This window comes from Dipodomys spectabilis, unplaced genomic scaffold, assembly GCF_019054845.1.
Source record: "Dipodomys spectabilis isolate Male_0828 unplaced genomic scaffold, ASM1905484v1 ptg000001l, whole genome shotgun sequence".
NCBI classification, from domain to species: domain Eukaryota; kingdom Metazoa; phylum Chordata; class Mammalia; order Rodentia; family Heteromyidae; genus Dipodomys; species Dipodomys spectabilis.
In genome coordinates, this window is record NW_024870678.1 from 35,114,969 (window position 1) to 35,134,457 (window position 19,489).

Genomic DNA, 19,489 nt, shown 5'->3' on the forward strand with positions numbered 1-19,489 from the left:
GCTGTCCCTCAGCTCTTCAGCTCAAGGCGAGCGCTCTCACACTTGAGCTACAGCGCCACTTCCGGTTTTGTGGTGGTTTATTGGAGATAGGAGTCTCACGGTCTCTCCTGCCCGGGCTGGCTTTGAACCGCGATCCTCAGATCTCAGCCTCCTGAGTAGCTAGGATTACAGGCGTGAGCCACCAGTGCCCGGTGCTATGTGAAATTTTAAGCAAGCTTTCAGTCACCTTCATTCTCTCTACGCTTACCATAGTCCCTTGAGTGGATCAATTGCTCAATGAACACTTAATGAACTAAATTTGACTAATGCAATAAATGCCGTGTGTGGGCACCAAAGCCATGGTGTGCTAAGATTTTGCAAGTACTAAAGTTTGAACTCAGGGCCTGGGTGCTGCCTTTTAGCTTTTTGGCTCAAGGCTAGTCCTCTACTACTTGAGCCAGCCCTCCACCTCCAGCTTCTTGGTGGTTAATTGATAAAGGTCTCATGGATTTTCTGGCTTGAGCTGGTTTCATACCATAATCCTCAAATCTCAGCATCCCGAGTGGGTAGTAAGCTAGTGGTGCCTAGCCTGTACTATCTTTTGAATCCTTAAATTTTGTCACGAGGTGTGTAAACCTTTGTGGGAATCCTAGGGAAAATGTATTCTAAGTAGCAGCTAAAGTGGCCACTGGGACCTCAGCATATGGAATATAGTGAACAAATTGGCACACCTGTTAAGCCTCTAGCTGTTCATTGATTTCTTTTTTTCTTTTTTTGTCAGTTGTGGGGCTTGCACTCTGGGCTTGGGCGCTATCCCTCAACTCTTCAGCTCAAGGCTGGCGCTCTACCACTTGAGCCACAGTGCCACTTCCAGCTTTTTTTTCCTATGTGGTGCTGAGGAATTGAACCCAGGGCCTCATGCATACAAGGCAAGCCCTCTACCACTGAGCCACCCTCCCAACCCTGATTGCTTTTTTTCTTTTTTACATGAGCCATTTTTTAATAACAAGGTCCCTCTTGTAACTTGGTTTGTAGTATGCAGTCAGTACTGTGGTTCATGGGTGTAAAATGGTGGAGGGGGGGAGATAGAGTGAAACTCCCTATTTTCCTTGTAAGTTAGTCATCTCCTTGTCATGCAGGCTTCAGGCAATGTCTTAAACATCCTGTGGTCCACAGGTGACTGTGTAGGCAGCTCTTTATGTGGGAATAGTGTGCTAGTGTTGGTGGAAGGCCAGAGAGATGGTTTTTGATAGTATATGACAGACATGATGTACAGTAGTCTTACCTGATACCTGGGAATGGCCTCTGAGTGGTTGTTCATTCTGTCTCTGAAGTAAGTCTCTGAGGTCCTTGAGAGATGGAGACACTCAGGCACCCACCTGGGAGTGGAGGTTCTAGAGGGATCTAACAAACTAGTGTCACATAAGTTGTTAAGGGGTATCAGAATCGCATTTCTCTTTTGCTTGCCTGGAAAACCTTCCATAAGCTACATTGTTTTATTCTAGCACTTACTGAGTCTCAGATTGATACGCTTCCCAGCTGATAACAAAGCTAACTGTATCCAGAAACTTCAGACTTTTTTTTTTTTAATTTGAGGAGATGATGCTCAGAAAGAGGATATAGCTGGAGGAAAGTGTGAACTTGAGAGCTGAGTTTCTCAGGAAGAATTGTGTTCTCTTTATCTAACTGGGGAGGGTTGGGGACATGTGTTAAGGGCACAGCGTGAAAGTCACCAGATCTTTTTCTTCTCTAGCAATTTTTTATTGACCGTGGCTAACTTGTGCTAAGTGAGTGCTATTGACTCTTGTACCCAGTCACCTATCCATGAAAATTTCATGAGCTTGGGCACTGTCAGCTCAGCCTAGACCTAGAAAAGAAACTTCTAGATGGGGTAACATTGTAGCATTTCTTTAGGAGTGGTCTTCCCATTTTTGAGGTTTAATTCACTTTTTGTTTATTTGTGTCACATCTCCAGTCTAGCTTTTTTTTTTTTCTTTTTGAGATGGATCTCTCAGACTTTTCTGTCCAGTTAGACTTCGAACCTCAGCCTCCCAAGTAGCCAGGATTACAGGGTTGACTTAGGAGTTTTGGCTAATTTTATTTTAGTTTTTACTTTATGATGTAGCTTAAGATATGGATCACATTCAGAATTGGATAATGGGGTAAGAGGGAAGAATCTTGAGCATTGTATCTAATTACTTTCATTTTGAAAACCTAAGGGAGAAAAAATGTCAGATATGATGTCATGGCAGCAGGCAGGCAGGCAGGCAGCTCCAGGGCTCCAGCTAGGGATGGTTTTCATGTGGAAAAGGGCATGAATAACTTGTTGATTAATGACTTTACTCAAACATGGTGCCTGTACGCTGTTATAGTATGAGTACTCTCTTTGTGTAACTAAAAATGCAAAATATTGATGTGTGGTTATAGATACAGTTTAACTAATACTACCTTGATGCTCATAGACTTAAGTTCTCACAGGCCTCCCTTGTTGAACTTATGGTCATGATATTGTCATACTTGTCTTCTTACTAATTCTTCCTTTTTTTTTTCTCCTGTCAGTTGTGGGGCTTTAAACTCTGGGCCTGGGTGCTGTCCCTCAGCTCTTCAGCTCAAAGTGGGCACTCTACCACTTGAGCCACAGCACCACTTCAGTTTTCTGGTGGTTAATTAGAGATCAGAGTCTCACAGACTGTTATCTTGGGCTGAGATCCTTAGATCTCAGCCTCCTGAGCAGCTAGGATACAGGGGTGAGCTACTAGCTCACTGTCTTAACTAATTCTTAATTAATGGGCAGCTAGACCCTCATCTGTGTGATAGTGGAGAAAATATTCACTTGCTGAAGGTGGGTTGATCTGAAACAGGTACCTGAGGAATGTGGAGGATCAGACAGGACATTAAGACCCATGGAAGTGGTGGGGGCTGCCACTCATGTGGGGGCTGAGCTGATAACATTGTTCAGAGCTCTGAGTTCTGGTCCTGCTTTTGTTCACTCCCCAGGTGACAGACCTCCTTGTCTCTTCTGGGCCATAATTTCTTCACCCACAGAATGGGGAGGTTGTGCTTGTGTGCTCTAAGCCTGAAGGTTCTTGCCTAAAATCATTCCATTCAAAGTGATTAGCAGTTAAGCTTGGGAAAGCTGAAGTTCTCCTGTTAGTAAAGCAGGCTACTGCTGTACAATGAAATCAAATCATACTACCAATCTGGTGAATCACTTATCTCATTTGCCTATTTTTCCTTAAGCACCTGTGAAAAACAAAGTGAGAGGAGTCTCAAAGCAATTAAAATCTACTGTGTGTGGGGGAAGTAATCCCAAGGAGATGGCCTGTATTGGAGTAGTAAGGGAAGGGGACCCTAATAGTTCTGGGGGAGGAAAGTAGCAATCAGGAGGGCTTCTCAGAAGAGTTGGTACTTAAGGCTGGGTCTTAGGGGGCAATTAAGACTTTTTTTCTGAACTGTGTTCCCAGTAGGTAAAGGTGTATACAAAGGCATAGAAAATAAACGTCACATTCATGAAATGGCATAGTGTTTGGAATGAATATGGGGAAACCTCTCTTCACAAAATGTGCTTGGGTCACAATACCATTGTGATTGGAAAAATTAGAACAGGGCAGATCATTTTCCTTGCAGTATTGTGGTTAGTAAATAGTTATTTACTCTTTTAGGCTGTCAGTAAAACATGACAGTTCTAAAAGATTGTCAGTATGCCTGGTGCTAGTGGCTCATGCCTCTAATGTTAGCTATTCAGGAGGCTGAGATCTGAGGAACAAGATTCAAAGGCAGCCCAGACAGACAAATCTAAGAGACTCATATCCAGTTAACTAACAAAAAGCCTGATATGGAGGCATGCTCAAGTTGTAGAGGTCCAGTCATGATCGAAAAAGCCAAGCAAGAGTGTGAGGCCCCAGTACCAGCAAATCTGTGCATATTCTCTTTCTCTGTCTCTCCTCCTCCTTTCCTCTTCTCCTTCCCCCTTTGGCTCCCCTTCCCCCTCCCTCTCCCTTCATTTTGTCCCTCTCGTACTTCCTCCCTCCCTCTTACCTACTCATGCACTCCCACACAATTGGTGTATTTAGATTAACTCTAGCAAAGATTAAATATTTTAAATTTTTTTTTGTCCACACTGGACAAAATGACACAATGAACTGGTAAAGTAAAATTGTCAGCGTGAGGTTTATTCTATAAAGCAGGCCGTTTTGGCTAACTATATCAGATTTCTAAGAAGTTCTCTCTGAACTAATTATATCACCTTGGGCAATGAGGCTACATCGCTTTTTTTTTTTTTTTGTACGTTTTTTATTGTAAAAATACTTAACAGAGGGGTTACATTTTTTATTGTAAAAATACTTTACAGAGGGGTTACAGTTACATGAGCAAGGTAATGAGTACATTTCTTATCAAGCATGAGGCTAACATCTCTTGTGACTTTAAAAAGGTCTCTGTACATTTGTGTTCTGATTTACTATGAGCCTGTAAGTGAAAGTTATTACTTCCAGTCCATCTAGTTATATTTCTATGACATGAATCATTGTTGTAACCGAACATTTGGCTTCAGTGACTATGTACTGGTTCTTACTTGATCTTGGATCCTTGCTTCACTTGGGGGCTTTTCCCTAGCTTTGGCCTACTCTCATTTCAGAGAGCCATTTCCTGTGTTTCCAATTTAAATTAAACTTGTGCTACTCACTCTCATTAACCATCTATCTCTGCATCTATGTCTCATATGAAGTTTTTCATGCTTTTTTTTCCCTCTAATTTTTCTGACTGCCTCTCTCCATTTGAATGAAAATGAGCAGAGAATTTCCCTCTTATATCTCTTGGTAACAATAGGCTTACTCTGCTCATCTTATCTATTGGATGATCATTTGTTGGCTGTCTTTGTATCTTACCTATAAATCTATCATTTATGTCTACCTTTTTTGTCTATTCATCTATCTATTTATTGTATATGGTCATCTAGTGTGTATTCTCCCTCTCTTGTCTATCTGTCATCTATCTGTATCTGTCTTCTCCACTTTCGTTTGGTCTTGCTCCTTTCCTCTCTCCTTCCATGTATATCTATAGAGTTGCTCAGCCATATGAAGCCATCGGATGAAACAGTAACTCTCCTTCTCTGGTTGTTGTCACCTACCCCTTGATTTCTTTTTCAGAGCCTCCCTTCTTTCTTTTCTTTTATGTCCGAGATCAGAACTAGAACTCAGTACTTGATTCTTTTGCTCATTGGCTTGCATTCTACCAACCTAGCCATACCTCCAGCATCAGAGCCTCCCTTCTTGTGTCACACAGAGTGCCAAAGAATTGTACGTTAATTCTAATTCTGAAGAGTTGTATCTTATTACTTCTACATCTGTTTTCTGTTACCAGAGCTGTGTATTGATGACAGATGTGCTTCTAGCCAGCTCCTTCTGGATGAATGAATGAGTTCATGATTACAGTAGAGTCCTCCCTCCACACTTCTTCAGTGGGTATGTTTGAGACCCTTGTGTGTCTCCAAGTATACACAAGTCGGTCTGTATCTCTTGACTGGATCATCACATCCCTGTGTAGCTTCTACCTGCTGCTTGTGTGAGGATCTGGGTGTGGAATGCCATAGTAGATTCCTTAGTGCTGAGAACTGCAGCCAACTGGGCCATGATCTGTGTCCTTTACACAATGTTCTTGATTCTGCTGAATGAGCCACTGGGTGTGGAAAAATGCTAGTTCATCCATCGCTCTCTGGGGAAAAGATATGGTCCAGGGAGCTGGAGTTTCCAGCTCTTGGATGACAGATACTGATCGAGCACATGCTTAAACTTAAAACCAAGTAGAACATCCAGCCTGAGAATATCTAGAGTATAATTTCTAGCTGGAAGTGTAAGATAAGGCAAGCTCAGGAGACAAAGACTCTTGTCTTGATAGACACAAAACCCCTCAGGAGCACATACATGTGCACATAGTATTAATTATTCACGCCTTTGATTATAATCAGGGTAGCAACAATTGGCACAGTATTTAGTCTTGGCTAAGCATGTAGTAAAACATGGTATTTTTCTTGGATTGTGTGTGTGTGTGTGTGTGTGTGTGTGTGTGTGTGTGTGTGTGTGTGCGCGCATATGCCCCTTACCTCACCTTTCATAAAGAAAAATGTAAAAAATTCAGAAAAGTCAAAGAGCTGAACACCCACAAACCCACTATTTAATTCTGTAATTGTTAACACTTAATTATACTTGCTTTCAACTGTCATTTTGCATTGTCTGTTTCAAATATAGTCATTTGCATATTTTTTTCAGAGATCTTTGCCAATGAATTTAATTTTAGATGCTTGTTAACACATATGTCCTGTTATATTTTTATCTCACAATGAAGCTTTAAGAAGACCAAGTCTAGTTTTATGATTGGAAAACTGGCTGGCTTTTAGAACTAAACTGAGAGTATTTCATTCTAGTTTCAAAGCCTTAAGAGCTTGTAAAACCTTCTTCCACAGTTTGAAACTCCAAGTGACTTTGTAAATTCATGGAACTGAAATTATTTGGGTAAATTCAGTAATTAAAAAATAGAACCAGACCATAAAAATATTTGAAATTTGTGAGGAATGTCAGAGATAATGCATTCGTTGACAAGTGGTTCAGGTATGTAGGCATCCACCATAGAAAATATATCAGAGGGGCCAATTTTCCCTAAGATCTTAGAGTATGATGTGGACATGCAGGAGTTTCCATGCAGCTCAGTGTTCCCTGAGACTCTTTCCTCCTCAGAAACCTATCTTCTAAATTCCTTTTCGTCTGCCATTATTTTTCCCATCATACCTAGGACTCCTCTTATCTTAAAGTTGTGTTTTCTTCTACTTAATATTTTATCTTCTCTGTGTGTGTGCACACAAGTGTGCATGTGTGTGTGTGTATGGGGGGGGGGTAATGGGTTAGTACTGGGACTTGGACTCAACACCTAGATGCTGTCCCTTAGCTTTTTCACTCTAGGCTGATACTATACCAGTTGAGCCACAGCTCCACTTCTGGTTTATAATCGGTCATTTGGAGTTAAGAGTCATGGACTTTCTTGCCCAGGCTGGCTTTGAACTATGATTCTGGGATCTCAGCCTGCTAAGTAGCTAGGATTATGGATGTGAGCCACCAGTGCCTGGCTTCTTTTGTTTTTAAGTAACAGAAATGATGCTGTTAGGTGTGGAAGAATCAGAGCTTGATGACCTTATTGCTTTCTTATTCTTCATATTTGCTTACATTCTTTTTAATGTGTGTGTATATGCACACCCACAGACACACACATCAAATGGGTATTTGGAGATTCCCACATTTTGTGTTGTGACTTGGACTCCATAGCAACTTTCTGACTTCAATACCATGCCTTGTGGTTCCTTGGGCGGTGTGGCCTTGACCCGCTGCTGGCCACTCAGCAGCTTGGTGACCTGTACAGTCACTAAGGCCTCTGTTTATCTGTCAGGAGAGGGCATTGGAATAGGTAATTTTTCAAATCTACCTCACCAGCAGTAAAAGTTTCTTGGTTTTAGGTTCATATTTAAGTTTTCTTGTCTCTTAGGTTGATTTTTATAACGTAGGCTGATAGTTTCATGTAATGACTTTTATTTATTGCCAGTTGAGGTGAGAAAGTATGTCTTCAAGTCTGTCTCAAACTACATATGGAGAGGAATTCTACTTCACTGTGTATGTGTGAGTGCTTGTATATAAAGTATTTCGATATACATAAGGACATATTTTTAAGTAGCACAAAGGGGTTTCAATTCAAATCTGTCGACTAATGAGTATAACACATCTTGATCAATGTCATCCCTTCCCTTGTGACGCTTTTTTTAAAAAATTGGAACTTGGTCTTTAAATTTTTTACTAGCATATATTATACAAAGTGAAGTTTCACTGACATTTCTACACATGCATAAATGTATCCTAATCAATATCTTCCCTTCCATCACTCCCCATTAGTCCTTGCCCCTTTCTTAAAACTACCTCAGCAGGTTGCATTGTTCAATTTTCATACACGCAGATAAACTGCTTCAACCATATTCATCCTCATGCACTCCCCCCACCCTGTTGGCTTAGCCCCTTCTCACTCACGCCTCTCCCCCAACAGAGTCTGTTTTATATGGTTTTAAATATTTACTAAGAGTCTTGTCTGTTACATACATAGATCCATTCATGTATTACAATAAATGAAATATGATCTTCTCAAACTCTTGCCTGGTGTTTGTCTGGGATGAGTTGCCTGCTCGTATTTTCAGAATCCTTACAACTTATCAACTGCTAATTGAATGGTTTTCTTCAGGGACTTGGGGCATGGCTCAAGGGGTATCCTGACTGCCTAGAGAGCACAGGGTTCTGAATTCAAACTCCAGTACTTGGAGGTAGAGGGACTAATAAGGCCAAATTCCTGTTTTCTTTTCTGGAATACACCTTCTGAAATTTAAGTACTATAGTAGACATTCGATTCTATCCTCCCATTCAGTACCCCTTTTTCCCCTAAGACAAGAACCCCAATATAAGATAATCTGAAAATGTTGCTTTATCTTTTTGGGTATTTCTTATGCTTTAGGTTTATAAAAGAATATAGCAAAACTGAAAAATACTCTTGAGTCTCTTGTGGAAATTTAATGCATATATTTTGATAAAATAGTTCAATGTGGTAGTAACCACACTGTCCTTCCAACATTAGACACTGTCATTCAGCTGACTTAAAAGTGATCTAACTCCAGTAAGGAACGTACATGAGATATTTTGTAAATCATAAAGTAATTTTGAAGTGCTGTTCTTGTGACCAGAACATTCCAACTGTGGTTTAGGGAGCAGGATGTTTATTGCCGGCCTAAACACAGGGAGGGATGGTAGGTGTGTGTTCTTACTGCAGAGGTCCTATAAAAAGAAGTGAGTAAACCTTTATTCAGCAAAGCTTGGAGCCATGTTCCTATGGAACTTTAGTGGTCATTGTGGAATGTGGGTCCAACAAGGGCCCAGTCATGGGCAGCCTGGTGTCTCTGAGGCCTGATGGCAGGCCTTCCTGGCTAATCACTCCAGGCAGCCCGTGGAAAACCACTTTCTGGTTAAGTCTGCATCATACTCTTCCACCAATGGAAAAAATTGAACATGATGAGGGTGTGTAGCTAGCAGACAGAAATACATCCAGCACTGCACAGAATCTGTTTTTAGCTCATAACGGCCGGGCATTGGAAGTCTTAGACGCTGTTTCCTGGCTTACCATGGGCAGAAGGAAGCAAGAGTGTGTAGATGTGTATGGAGATTCTAGCCGCGTGAAACTTTCCGTTAACTGAAAGACCCTGAGCATAACTGGCCACCTCCAAAGTTCTGGCACAGGTAAGGTTAGAACTGTTGATTTCCCTCCTTCTGGGGTTGAGATATGAATGCTTTTCCAAAAGCTCTTTTTTTTTTTTTTTGGCTGTATACTCCTGTCAGCTGAAGTCATTTTACATTATTTTATACTTTGGTGGCACATGTTACTGTACACCAAGTGTTATTATCTATAAATTTGAGTGTCTGTGTGCTTTCCTATATCCTATTCTGGGATTTGTGGTGCTTGCCTTGATGCATTTTTACAAATTAAAAATTCTCTAAATTGTATAGATGCTTTTGTTCCTGATATTTTTAAGAAAGTACCATTTCTCAGTCAGAGCGTGTTAAAACTTAGATGGTTCTCTTGTCTTTCCCTTCCATTCTTTCAGCGGAGAGTCGGAAACTGAATTGTGACAGAAATTATGTTTCGTCATTTTCTGATTATAATGTCATTAGGCTGTAGTTTTTAAGTGGAGGAAGCTATTTGTTTTAAGAGCTTCTTTTGAAACTTGAAATTTGATGTTTACTGTTTAGTGCTATTTGTTCTTAAGTTTTGTCTTGGACTTTCTGAAAAAGAGAGGGATCATTTGGAATGTAGTGTGGTTTGAAGAGCTAGTAACCCTGGGGCGTGAGCCCCAGAAACACAGCACTGTTGGGTATGTGCGAGCTCACTGCACGACAGAGCCACCCTAGCTTCAGGGTCGCTCTTCCTAGGCTTGACAGTCATTTGGCCCAACATGTAATTCTCAGAAAATTGGTAGGTGGAGAGACAGAAATAGGAAACCTTATTGAAGTCACTGTAAGTTGGAGGATTATTTATAGGCTTTCTGGAAAGCTGCTGGAGCTTTTTTTCCTCACGCCTGACTGCCTTTCTGTATGGACTTCTACCACACTTAGGGATGCTGAAATTCTGTACTTACTTTCAATGGCATGGTGGCCTGTGTGGCGGGCTTTGTGCTCCCCTTTTTAGATCGAAGGGGGGCTGTTATCTTTCTCTGAGGGTGTAGTGTACATTGAGTCCCCTGGTTTAGTTATTGAAACAGAAATGTCTTTTAGGTATGGAGGAGCGGTGGTATGGTCCAGGTGGGTTAAAATCCATAGAACAACTAGTCACATTTTTATTGATTCCCTTTCCCTTTAATGTAAGAAGTGCCACTGGCAGAGCTGGTGATCATTCAGGGCAGAAGCAGGGCAAAGGCTGCCCACTTCCTTCCCCAGTGAGAATAACACTTGTCACCCACTTTGATTTTTAGCAGGGCCTGCAGACGGAAGCCACAGCTTGCTGGAGAGCCTGTGACTCATGTCCGCATGGCCAGACTGTAAATAGTGTTGCAAGTGTGTGCAGATAACACCTTCTACCAGTGGTGTGAGCAGAGGGAATGCTGTGTAAAGACTTCTCTCAGGCCAGGCCTGTGACAAGAGGGCTCGAAGTATGAGATAAGGCTTAGGGTCCTTAAGAAGAGATTATTCCTCCAGTGTGGTCTCTCGCTTTCCTGCCAAGGGGACACATGGTTTGTCTTGGTGGTCCCAAGAATCTGCTTGAGCAGAGTCGTATTTCTTTATGTAGAGTTGAAGCGCCTTCCCAGCATAAATACTGAATTAAGAACCCAGACTTTGCCGGGCGCTGGTGGCTCACGCCTGTAATCCTAGCTACTCAGGAGGCTGAGATCTGAGAATCGCGGTTCAAAGCCAGCCCGGGCAGGAGAGACTGTGAGACTCCTATCTCCAATAAACCACCAGAAAACCGGAAGTGGCGCTGTAGCTCAAGTGGTAGAGCGCTCGCCTTGAGCTGAAGAGCTGAGGGACAGTGCCCAGGCCCAGAGTTCAAGCCCCACGACTGACAAAAAAAAAAAAAAAAAAAAAAAAGAACCCAGACTTTGAGCTTTTAAAATATCTCACAGGGGCTTTACTAGGTCTGTAGGCCTCTAGGTTTGGCCTACTTTCTAATTTTTACTTGCCTGGTGATAACAAACTGGGTTACTGAGAACCTTTACCTCAACAGTTAGATTTCTTAAAAAGCCATTGCAAGGTTATTCAGCATGTATATCTTATTTTTCTTTGAAATGAAATGTACCTTAGCCATAGGCCAAGGTAAGAATGTCTTCATAAGAAAGTAGAAAAGGAGGGTTGGGAAGGTGGCTCAGTGGCAAAGTGCTTCCCTTGCATGCTTGAGGCCCTGGGTTCGATTCCTCAGCACCACATAAGCAAAAAGAAAAAAGCCAGAAGTGGCGCTGTGGCTCAAGTGGTAGAGCGCTAGCCTTGAGCTGAAGAGCTGAGGGTCAGCTCCCAGGCCCAGAGTTCAGGCCCCACGACCGGAACCCGCCCCCCCCCCCAAAAAAAAAAAAAAAAAAGTAGAAAAGGAAATAGAAACCGCATGGATGGTGGTAAGCAGTAATAATAATAGTAGATAAGCCAGAATTTCTAACAATGGATTTTCTAATAACGAGGAGTAGATATCTTTATTATTAATATAATACTAATTAATTAACATTAATACTGATATTAATATTATTGCTCTGTCTTATTTTAAGTTATAGTACAGATGTTAAAACTCTGTCCCAAGAGTGTATTGTTTACTCTAATGTCAGTTATTTATAATTCATAGTATTCTGGGAATATGGAATCATATAGCTGCAAATGAGTCTTACACAATTTTTCAAATAGGAAACGTGGAAAAACAATAGAACTGGAATGAAATCTCCAATGTGACAGTGATAGCTACTTGCCTAGCAGGACAAGAAGCTGCATATCTTGCTATTTGGTCCTTTTCTTATACTAATTTTAATTTTAATTGAAAATACAGTCTTATATCCTGTTGTATCTTTGTGAATTAAGAGAGTGAGATATATATTGAGGACACATATGCTTGTCTGTATGCCTGTCTGTATGCCTGTCTGTATCCACTCATGAATGCACTGGCTTTTTTAAAAATTGCTTTAGTCTTTCATCTTTTTTACCTAGCTACTTATCAAGCTGGATAGATATAAAATTTTATTCAGAGGCAAGGATAAACTCTATACACTCAGACAATAGCCATTGTTTTATTATAGCAGAGAGATTTTTAGGTTTATATGAGTCACTATAACCTGTTTGATAAGATACCTTTGATTAGAATTCATCTACCAGTCTGGTCCTGTTTTAGCCTCAGATTTAGTTTGTTGTTGTTGTTGTTGTTTCTTTTCAGTGTATTCACTGTTTAGACTTTGTTACTTTTGTGCCTTATGGTAGATGGTGTGGAAGGGAACATAAATTTAGTGGATGAGCCTTGGCTTCAGGACCAACTGTTGGAAAAATAATCTTTACCTATAAAAAGATAGACTTATCACACCCTTGGTAGAGATGCAGTAGGCACTACAGGTGGTGTCAGAATGGGACTGGCTCAGGGAATTCCCAGGACTTAAGTGAGGGCTGGAAAATCCTAGGTGTCTTTAAGCCAAGCCTGGAGAGTAGGGACAGCCCTTCTCCTGTTTGGGTTCAGTGTAGCATATCTCTTTGCTAGTTTCCAACATGGGGGATAGAAATACTCAGACAAGTCCTCTGTGGCCACTGCTGGAAGGTAGAAAGGATGATTTACAGAGTGAAGAACTTCAGGGAACTGTGCATAAATGAATAACAGTGACAATAGGTGAGTCACAAATGAATCAAAACAGTCAATTAAATATAGAGCAATGGAAGCAAGAATTCTCTTTGGATCTTTCCTGACTTCAAGCTACCATCTGATGTCGCTGCTCTTCCTACAGTAAAACCCAGACCAGTTGTTTGTATTCAGATTTTCTACGTTCCCTACCTCATCTTCAGACTTACTGTAGGCCGCCTTTTTCTACCCTTACCCTGGTATGGTCAGATTCACCAGGAGCTCCCACATGGTCACATCCAGAGCTCCTTCTCAGTTCTGGTAGCTGGAATGAGGAATATAGGCTACCTGTTCCCAGTCCCCTTCCTGAAATGCCTTTTCTGATGGACCTGAACCACAACCCTCTGGGTTTCTGTTGTCTGGCTATTCCTTCTGTTCCTTTTTTTTTTTTAATTAATTTACTTTTTTATTGTGAAAATACCGTATAGAGGGGTTACAATTACATGGGTAAGATAACGAATACATTTCTTTTTTTTTGGGGGGGGGGGCGGGGGGAAGGTCCGGTTGTGGAGCCTGAACTCCGGGCCTGGGCGCTGTCCCTCAGCTCTTCAGCTCAAGGCTAGTGCTCTACCACTTGAGCCACAGCACCACTTCCGGCTTTTTTCTTTTTGCTTATGTGGTGCTGAGGAATCGAACCCAGGGCCTCAGGCATGCAAGGCAAGCGCTCTACCTGTGAGCCACCTTCCCAGCCCCATGAATACATTTCTTATCAAGCATTGTTGCCTCCTCCTTTGTTTCCCCTTCCCTATCCCATCCCCCCCACCTCCCCCCCCCAAATTTGTAAAATTCGTTTTCAACATAAGGACTTGTACATCTCATTGTTGCAATGGGTCCACCTGTATCCCTATTTAAACGATTTGTTTTTTCCCTTCACCTCCACAAATTATAGCAACATCAAATACAGTGAAAGCAGGGGTTATATGGTGGGGGAGGGACATACAAAGCAACAAAGAAATCATCTTCTGTTCCTTTTCTGAATTTCTACTCCTTTGCCTCTTGTCTTTGCTTCCTTGTCTTGATGTTGGAGTGTCCCAAGGTCTCCCAGCTTCCCTTTGTTTACCTATCTGTCCAGTTTGTGTTTGTGTTCATATGGGTATGAAGCATATTTCTCCCGTTGCCCACCTCCAACTCCATTCTGTTAGGTTTTTAAGAAGAGGTAGCCGAGTAAGAACCACACCACGCACATGGTATTCAGGTAAGGGGTAGGTTTATTCAGTGGACCTGCTGGGACCAGGCCAGGTTGGCACTCCAGGGGCTGGGAAAGGCCTGGGAAAGAACTGGGAAAGAGCTGGGAAAGAGAGAGCTGGGAAAGAGCTGGGAAAGAGAGGAGGGAAAGAGAGAGCTGGGAAAGAGAGTGTCTGGGTCTGGGCTAGGCCTTATCTAGGGTATGGGCGGAGAAAGGTGTGGCCACATCAAATTCAGATGTGACCTCAGCGGATGCAGATGTGACCTCTTCCAGGTGTGCCAGTTGCCTAGGTAACGCAGGGTGGAGACTTTGCTGCGAGGAGGGTGGAGTCTTCTCTCCATCTGAGAGCAGACCTTACACATTCCAGACTTGCATATCCAGCCATCAACTCAACATTCTACTTTAACACGCAGTGGCACTTAAGCCCACTGTGCTCAGAACTGATTTCTTACTATTATTTAATACATTCTAATATTATAATGTTATTATATTAATATTGTTATTAGTATTTTGTGGTGTCACCTATCTATCCTTGTGACAAAATATTGAGAAGATGACTTTAAAGGAGGAAAGTTTTATTTGGATTTAAGGTTTCAGAGGTGTCAGTCCATCCATAGACTCCTGGCACTATATTGTTTTTGGGCCTGTGGTGAAGGAGAACATCGTGGCAAGAATGTGTGATATAGGAAAGATGCTCAGTACATGGCAGTGGAGGAGAGAGGATGAAGGAGAGAGAGGAAGGGAAAGGGAGGGAGAGAGGGAAAAGAAGTTTGTCCTTGTCCTTTTGCATTCTGGCCCAATCCCTCTTTTTTCTCCATTTCTATTTTGCCAAAGAGCTGATAATACACCTTTTTTAAAAAATAATTAAGACACTATATTTATAGCACTTACAGTGAGAAACCTTTGCTATATATTTTATTTTCCTTGCTTGTTGCTTATATCTCCCCACTGTTATAGAAACTTCATGAGAACTAGGATTTGAAGGCAGCTCTGTCCAGTCTAGAAGGGAATCTGGTACTGAGTGGTTAGTATTTGTCCCCACAGTCAGCCAGAGTAGGAAGCCAGGCCTGGTGTAAGCACTCTAGTGTAAATGCTAAATGTCTTGGTACTGCTGTATTTTATGTAAAAAATGTAAATGTTATGTTTTGCCTCATGGTATATGCTTCTTTCCAGTGGAAGCAATATTTACATGACCTAGTAGTATGTGAAATGAAAGCTGCTGGAAGATACCCTGAGCTGTTGTGGGGTCTCCAGAAGGGCCCTTCCCTTGGGCCTTGGTGCCTTATCTGATCCCCAGTCTTGTAGAGTATTCTTATTAGCACTGGGAATACTGTAAAGTATTAAGAAAACAAAATTCTCATCTGTGCAATGCTCTAATGCAGTGGACTAGAATAACTGAAATTTAAACAATGTTCTTGAGCTACTGTGACATTTCAGTGTTCATTTCCTTCTCCTTCCACATTCCTGCCTCGGAAGCCCTGTTGACTGGGGAAAGCAGCCTTTAGGGAAAAACTTGTTCCTGTGTTGTGTTTAGAAAGGGAGCATAGACCAGTCCCAGCCATATCCTGAAAGGGGAGACTGAAAGCTAAGGTGTGCTTTTTAAGAAAACATGGAATTGTCTTACATAAAAAATGCAGAAAATTTCAAACTATTATAATCTTAGTTGGACCCTTGATGTCTGAGGATGCATGGCTTTTAGGAGACCACTACTGAGGAAAGACAAGGGGAGCTCACGGTCTTTTAGAATACTGAGTTTATATATGTTTAAACTCAGCACTCAAAAATTGCTCACTTATTTATAACAAAGGCACAGCAGGTTTAGGCATCTGTCACTTAAAACTACGTGGAGTGGGCTACATTACCGATACTGCTCACCAAAAACTAGATCTTAGTTCATGCTGCTCTTTATCTTGAATACTGCAGATGCTTAATTCACTGTGTCCATAATGCCATCCAACTTGCACAAAATACAGGCTGCCTTCAAACAAATCTAAAATTTTCACCTTATCACTTAAATTATGCATCCTTTTTAATTTGGAAAGATTACCAGACAAAAATCCTGGGCTATCATCAGCTTTTGGGAGAAAGATTTCACAGAATAAGGGCAGGGAACCACTTAGCACGATTACATGATTGAAATACAACTAATGCTAACACAGGCCTGCCTGAAAGCTTTGCTGCATCCACTGAATGAAAAATATACATGTGAATTTTTTTTTTTCAGGTAAGGGGTAGGTTTATTCAGTAGACCTGCTGGGACCAGGCAAGGTTGGCACTCCACCCGGCTGGGAAAGGCCTAGGAAAGAGAGAGAGCTGGGAAGAGAGAGAGGAAAGAGAGAGAGGAAAGAGAAAAGAGCTTGAGAAGAGCTAGACAAGAGCAGAGAGAGAGGTAGCCGAGTAAGAACAGCAGCACTCATGTGGTATTCAGGTAAGGGGTAGGTTTATTCAGTAGACCTGCTAGGACCAGGCAAGGTTGGCACTCCACGTGGCTGGGAAAGGCCTGGGAATGAGAGAGAGCTGGGAAAGAGAGGAGAGAGGAAAGAGCTAGAAAAGAGCAGAGAGAGCAGAGAGAGCTAGAAAAGAGCAGCGAGAGCATACCTGTGAATTTAAAATAGACTTATTACACACACATATTTTGTTGTTGTTGTTGATGGTGGTGGTGGTCATTGGGCTTGAACTCTGGGCTTGAGCTCTTCAGCTCAAGGCTAGCATTCTACTACTTGAGCCACAGCACCACTTCCAGTTTTCTGGAAATAAGAGTCTCATGGACTTTCCTGCACAGGCTGCCCTTGAACCATGATCTTCAGATCTCAGCCTCCTGAGTAGCTAGAATTACAGGTGTGAGCCACTGGTACCCAGCTATTTATTATTATTATTATTATTTTACCACATTTGATAAAAAAAGAAAAAAAGTGTATAATAAATCCAAAATTAAGGTAGGCTTACTAAAAAATAATGATGCACATTTAAAAAATGATAGGAAAGCAAGGTCTAGCCTTCATTCCTACCTTTACTCCTTAGTGATCTTGAACAAATCTTTTAACCTTTAGAGGCTCAGGTTTCCTTTTTTATATGCAATAGTGGTGGTGCCTGTGGTACTGAAGACATGAAATGCAGGCAGCCACACTTAGAACATCTTAAACCCAACCTGTCCACCTTCATTTGCCCAGGTGCTTTGGATACCCTCTCCCCATTAAATTCTTATGTGTTAGAAAATTTAAACTATACCTACTAAGGCTAGTCAGATCTTTACTCCCTGAAAGTTTCTACAGATTGTTAGCTAAAACCTTAGCAGATTTGTGAATAATCCTGAGTTGAGAATTTCAGCATTGATTGGTTTAATTTTGTCTGCAGGCCCAAGACTGACTTACCTTGTAGCCTTAAGATGGAAACTTGGAGAAGGGAGCTCTCAAGTTGTCCCCCTTCCCCCAGCCTGGGTAGAATAGTTACACATTTATGAGGGTGGGGAAAGCACCTATTTACAGGAGGAAAAAATGTGTGGCTTGAGCCTGTTCAGTTTTCAGCTTAAATGGAACAGTGTATAATGAAGAAATACTTTGCCAAGAATAACTTGGCACAGTTACTGTGGTATATTTCGGTTGCAGAAAGTGAGGGAGACTCGGACTACGACGTCTGCTTCCAATTTACTAAGGCATGTGCCTTTTATGCCTGTCGGTGAGAAGCCACGTGATTAGAGCCTGAGACTCTGGGTTGGGTGTTGTGGTGTAGAGCATAGGCGAGGTTTGCCCCTGCCTAAGCCTGCTTTTGTGGAATGGCTCAAGCTCATAAAAGTTAATAAAGAAAGGTTATTTAAAAGTCATGCTAGCAATCTTGACCTTCATGCTCCTAAGGTACAAAAGAGGGTTATTTAAAGGTCATCCTAATTGTTTTGAATCATTGAGTCTCTGGAAACTCAGTGTGGATAGGATTGAAGGAGACTTTGATGGAACACTAGATATATTTAAAAAATAAAAGAGAGACATCCTTTGCTCAAAAGTGCCTGGACAAAAATATAGGAAATGCACTTAAGAAAAATAATTTCTGTGAGGAAAATGTTTTATATTCACCAGAGCGATTTCATTTTAAACTATATGGATGCTATAATTTTGCCTTAAGGAATGTTTTTTTTTTTTTTTAAATCCCTGAAATATTTTCAGTTTCTCTGATGGTTAAGATGTAGCTAAGGCTGCTCAATTTACTTGACATTCCAAAAACATGCCAGTAATATTTGTGGGATTGTGGGTCTCTGGGCCTCTCCTAAACTCAATGCTGTTGAAGTTGACGTGTGTTCTTTTAATTGATTTGCCATACATTTTGTGTTTGGAATCCCTACAAGGGATCCCTTCAGCCTCTGCTCTTAGTAGCTCTGAGCAACACAGTGCTGGATAACTTGTGTGGGAGGGGGGCAGGGGGTGTACCCAAACTTCCTGTTGGCTTGTCAAGTGCAACACTTCTATTTCACTTCAGTACTCCAAGTTTGAGCCATATTCCTTCTATATTTATTATTATTATTTTTTGGGTCCGGTTGTGGGGCCTGAACTCTGGGCCTGGGCGCTCTCCCTCAGCTCTTCAGCTCAAGGCAAGCACCCTACCACTTGAGCCACAGCACCACTTCCGGCTTTTTTTAATGCTTATGTGGTGCTGAGGAATCGAACCCAGGGCCTCAAGCATGCAAGGCGAGCGTTCTACCACTGAGCCACCTTCCCAGCCCAGCCATATTCCTTCTTAATGTCAATGCTGTCCTTTGACCTAGTGGCTACTGTGGAGGGCCCAAGGGCCCAGGTGACAGTGATTTGCTCTACAGTGTTCCCAGGCTTGGGGTGGTAGGCAAATGTCTGTCAGATTTCCCCCAGCTTCCATTTCCTATCTGCCTTCTCCTTCTTAACCTCCTCTTCCTCCTCATCTCTCTAACTTTGTCCTTGCCACCCTTATCACTTTTCCCTGAGCAAGCTGGGGTCTTGTTCCACTGTATGTAGGTGTTAATTTAGTTAGCTGGAAGGAGACCTTAGTTGGAGGCACACTCTTTTTGTTGGAATTCTATAATTTTTTTCTTTCCTTTCCTGACACAATTCAACTCATCCTTCAAGTTCTAGGTTTATTCTTCCTGGGGATTACTCCTAACTTTCTTCGGAAGAATTTGAATGCCCAGTGGAATTTTTTAAGGTTGTAGAATAAAAAATTGTGAAAACCACTAGGTTAATTTGTGGTGCCCAGAACTGCATCTTAATATTGATGTGTATGTGGGGTTTTTTAACTTACAAAGTGTTTGTCTTGGATGGTAATACATTAAAAAAATTTCTTCATTGATGAAAGTGAATCAAGCAACTCCTGGGCAGAGATGAGAGGGAGGGAATGGGAGAGGATGAGGGAACAGATGATACTAAGCAAAAGGAAATAACT

General features: G+C 41.7%; 1 protein-coding gene across 1 annotated transcript in view; it reads left to right on the forward strand.

Annotated features, from left to right (window-relative positions):
- Positions 1-19,489, forward strand: part of LOC122112475 (rho guanine nucleotide exchange factor TIAM2-like) — a gene marked incomplete at its 3' end in the record, with an annotated part of 121,613 nt that overhangs the window by 57,194 nt on the left and 44,930 nt on the right. Inside the window, exon 2 of the mRNA XM_042685652.1 lies at positions 5,341-5,441. The remainder of the gene's footprint in view (positions 1-5,340; positions 5,442-19,489) is intronic.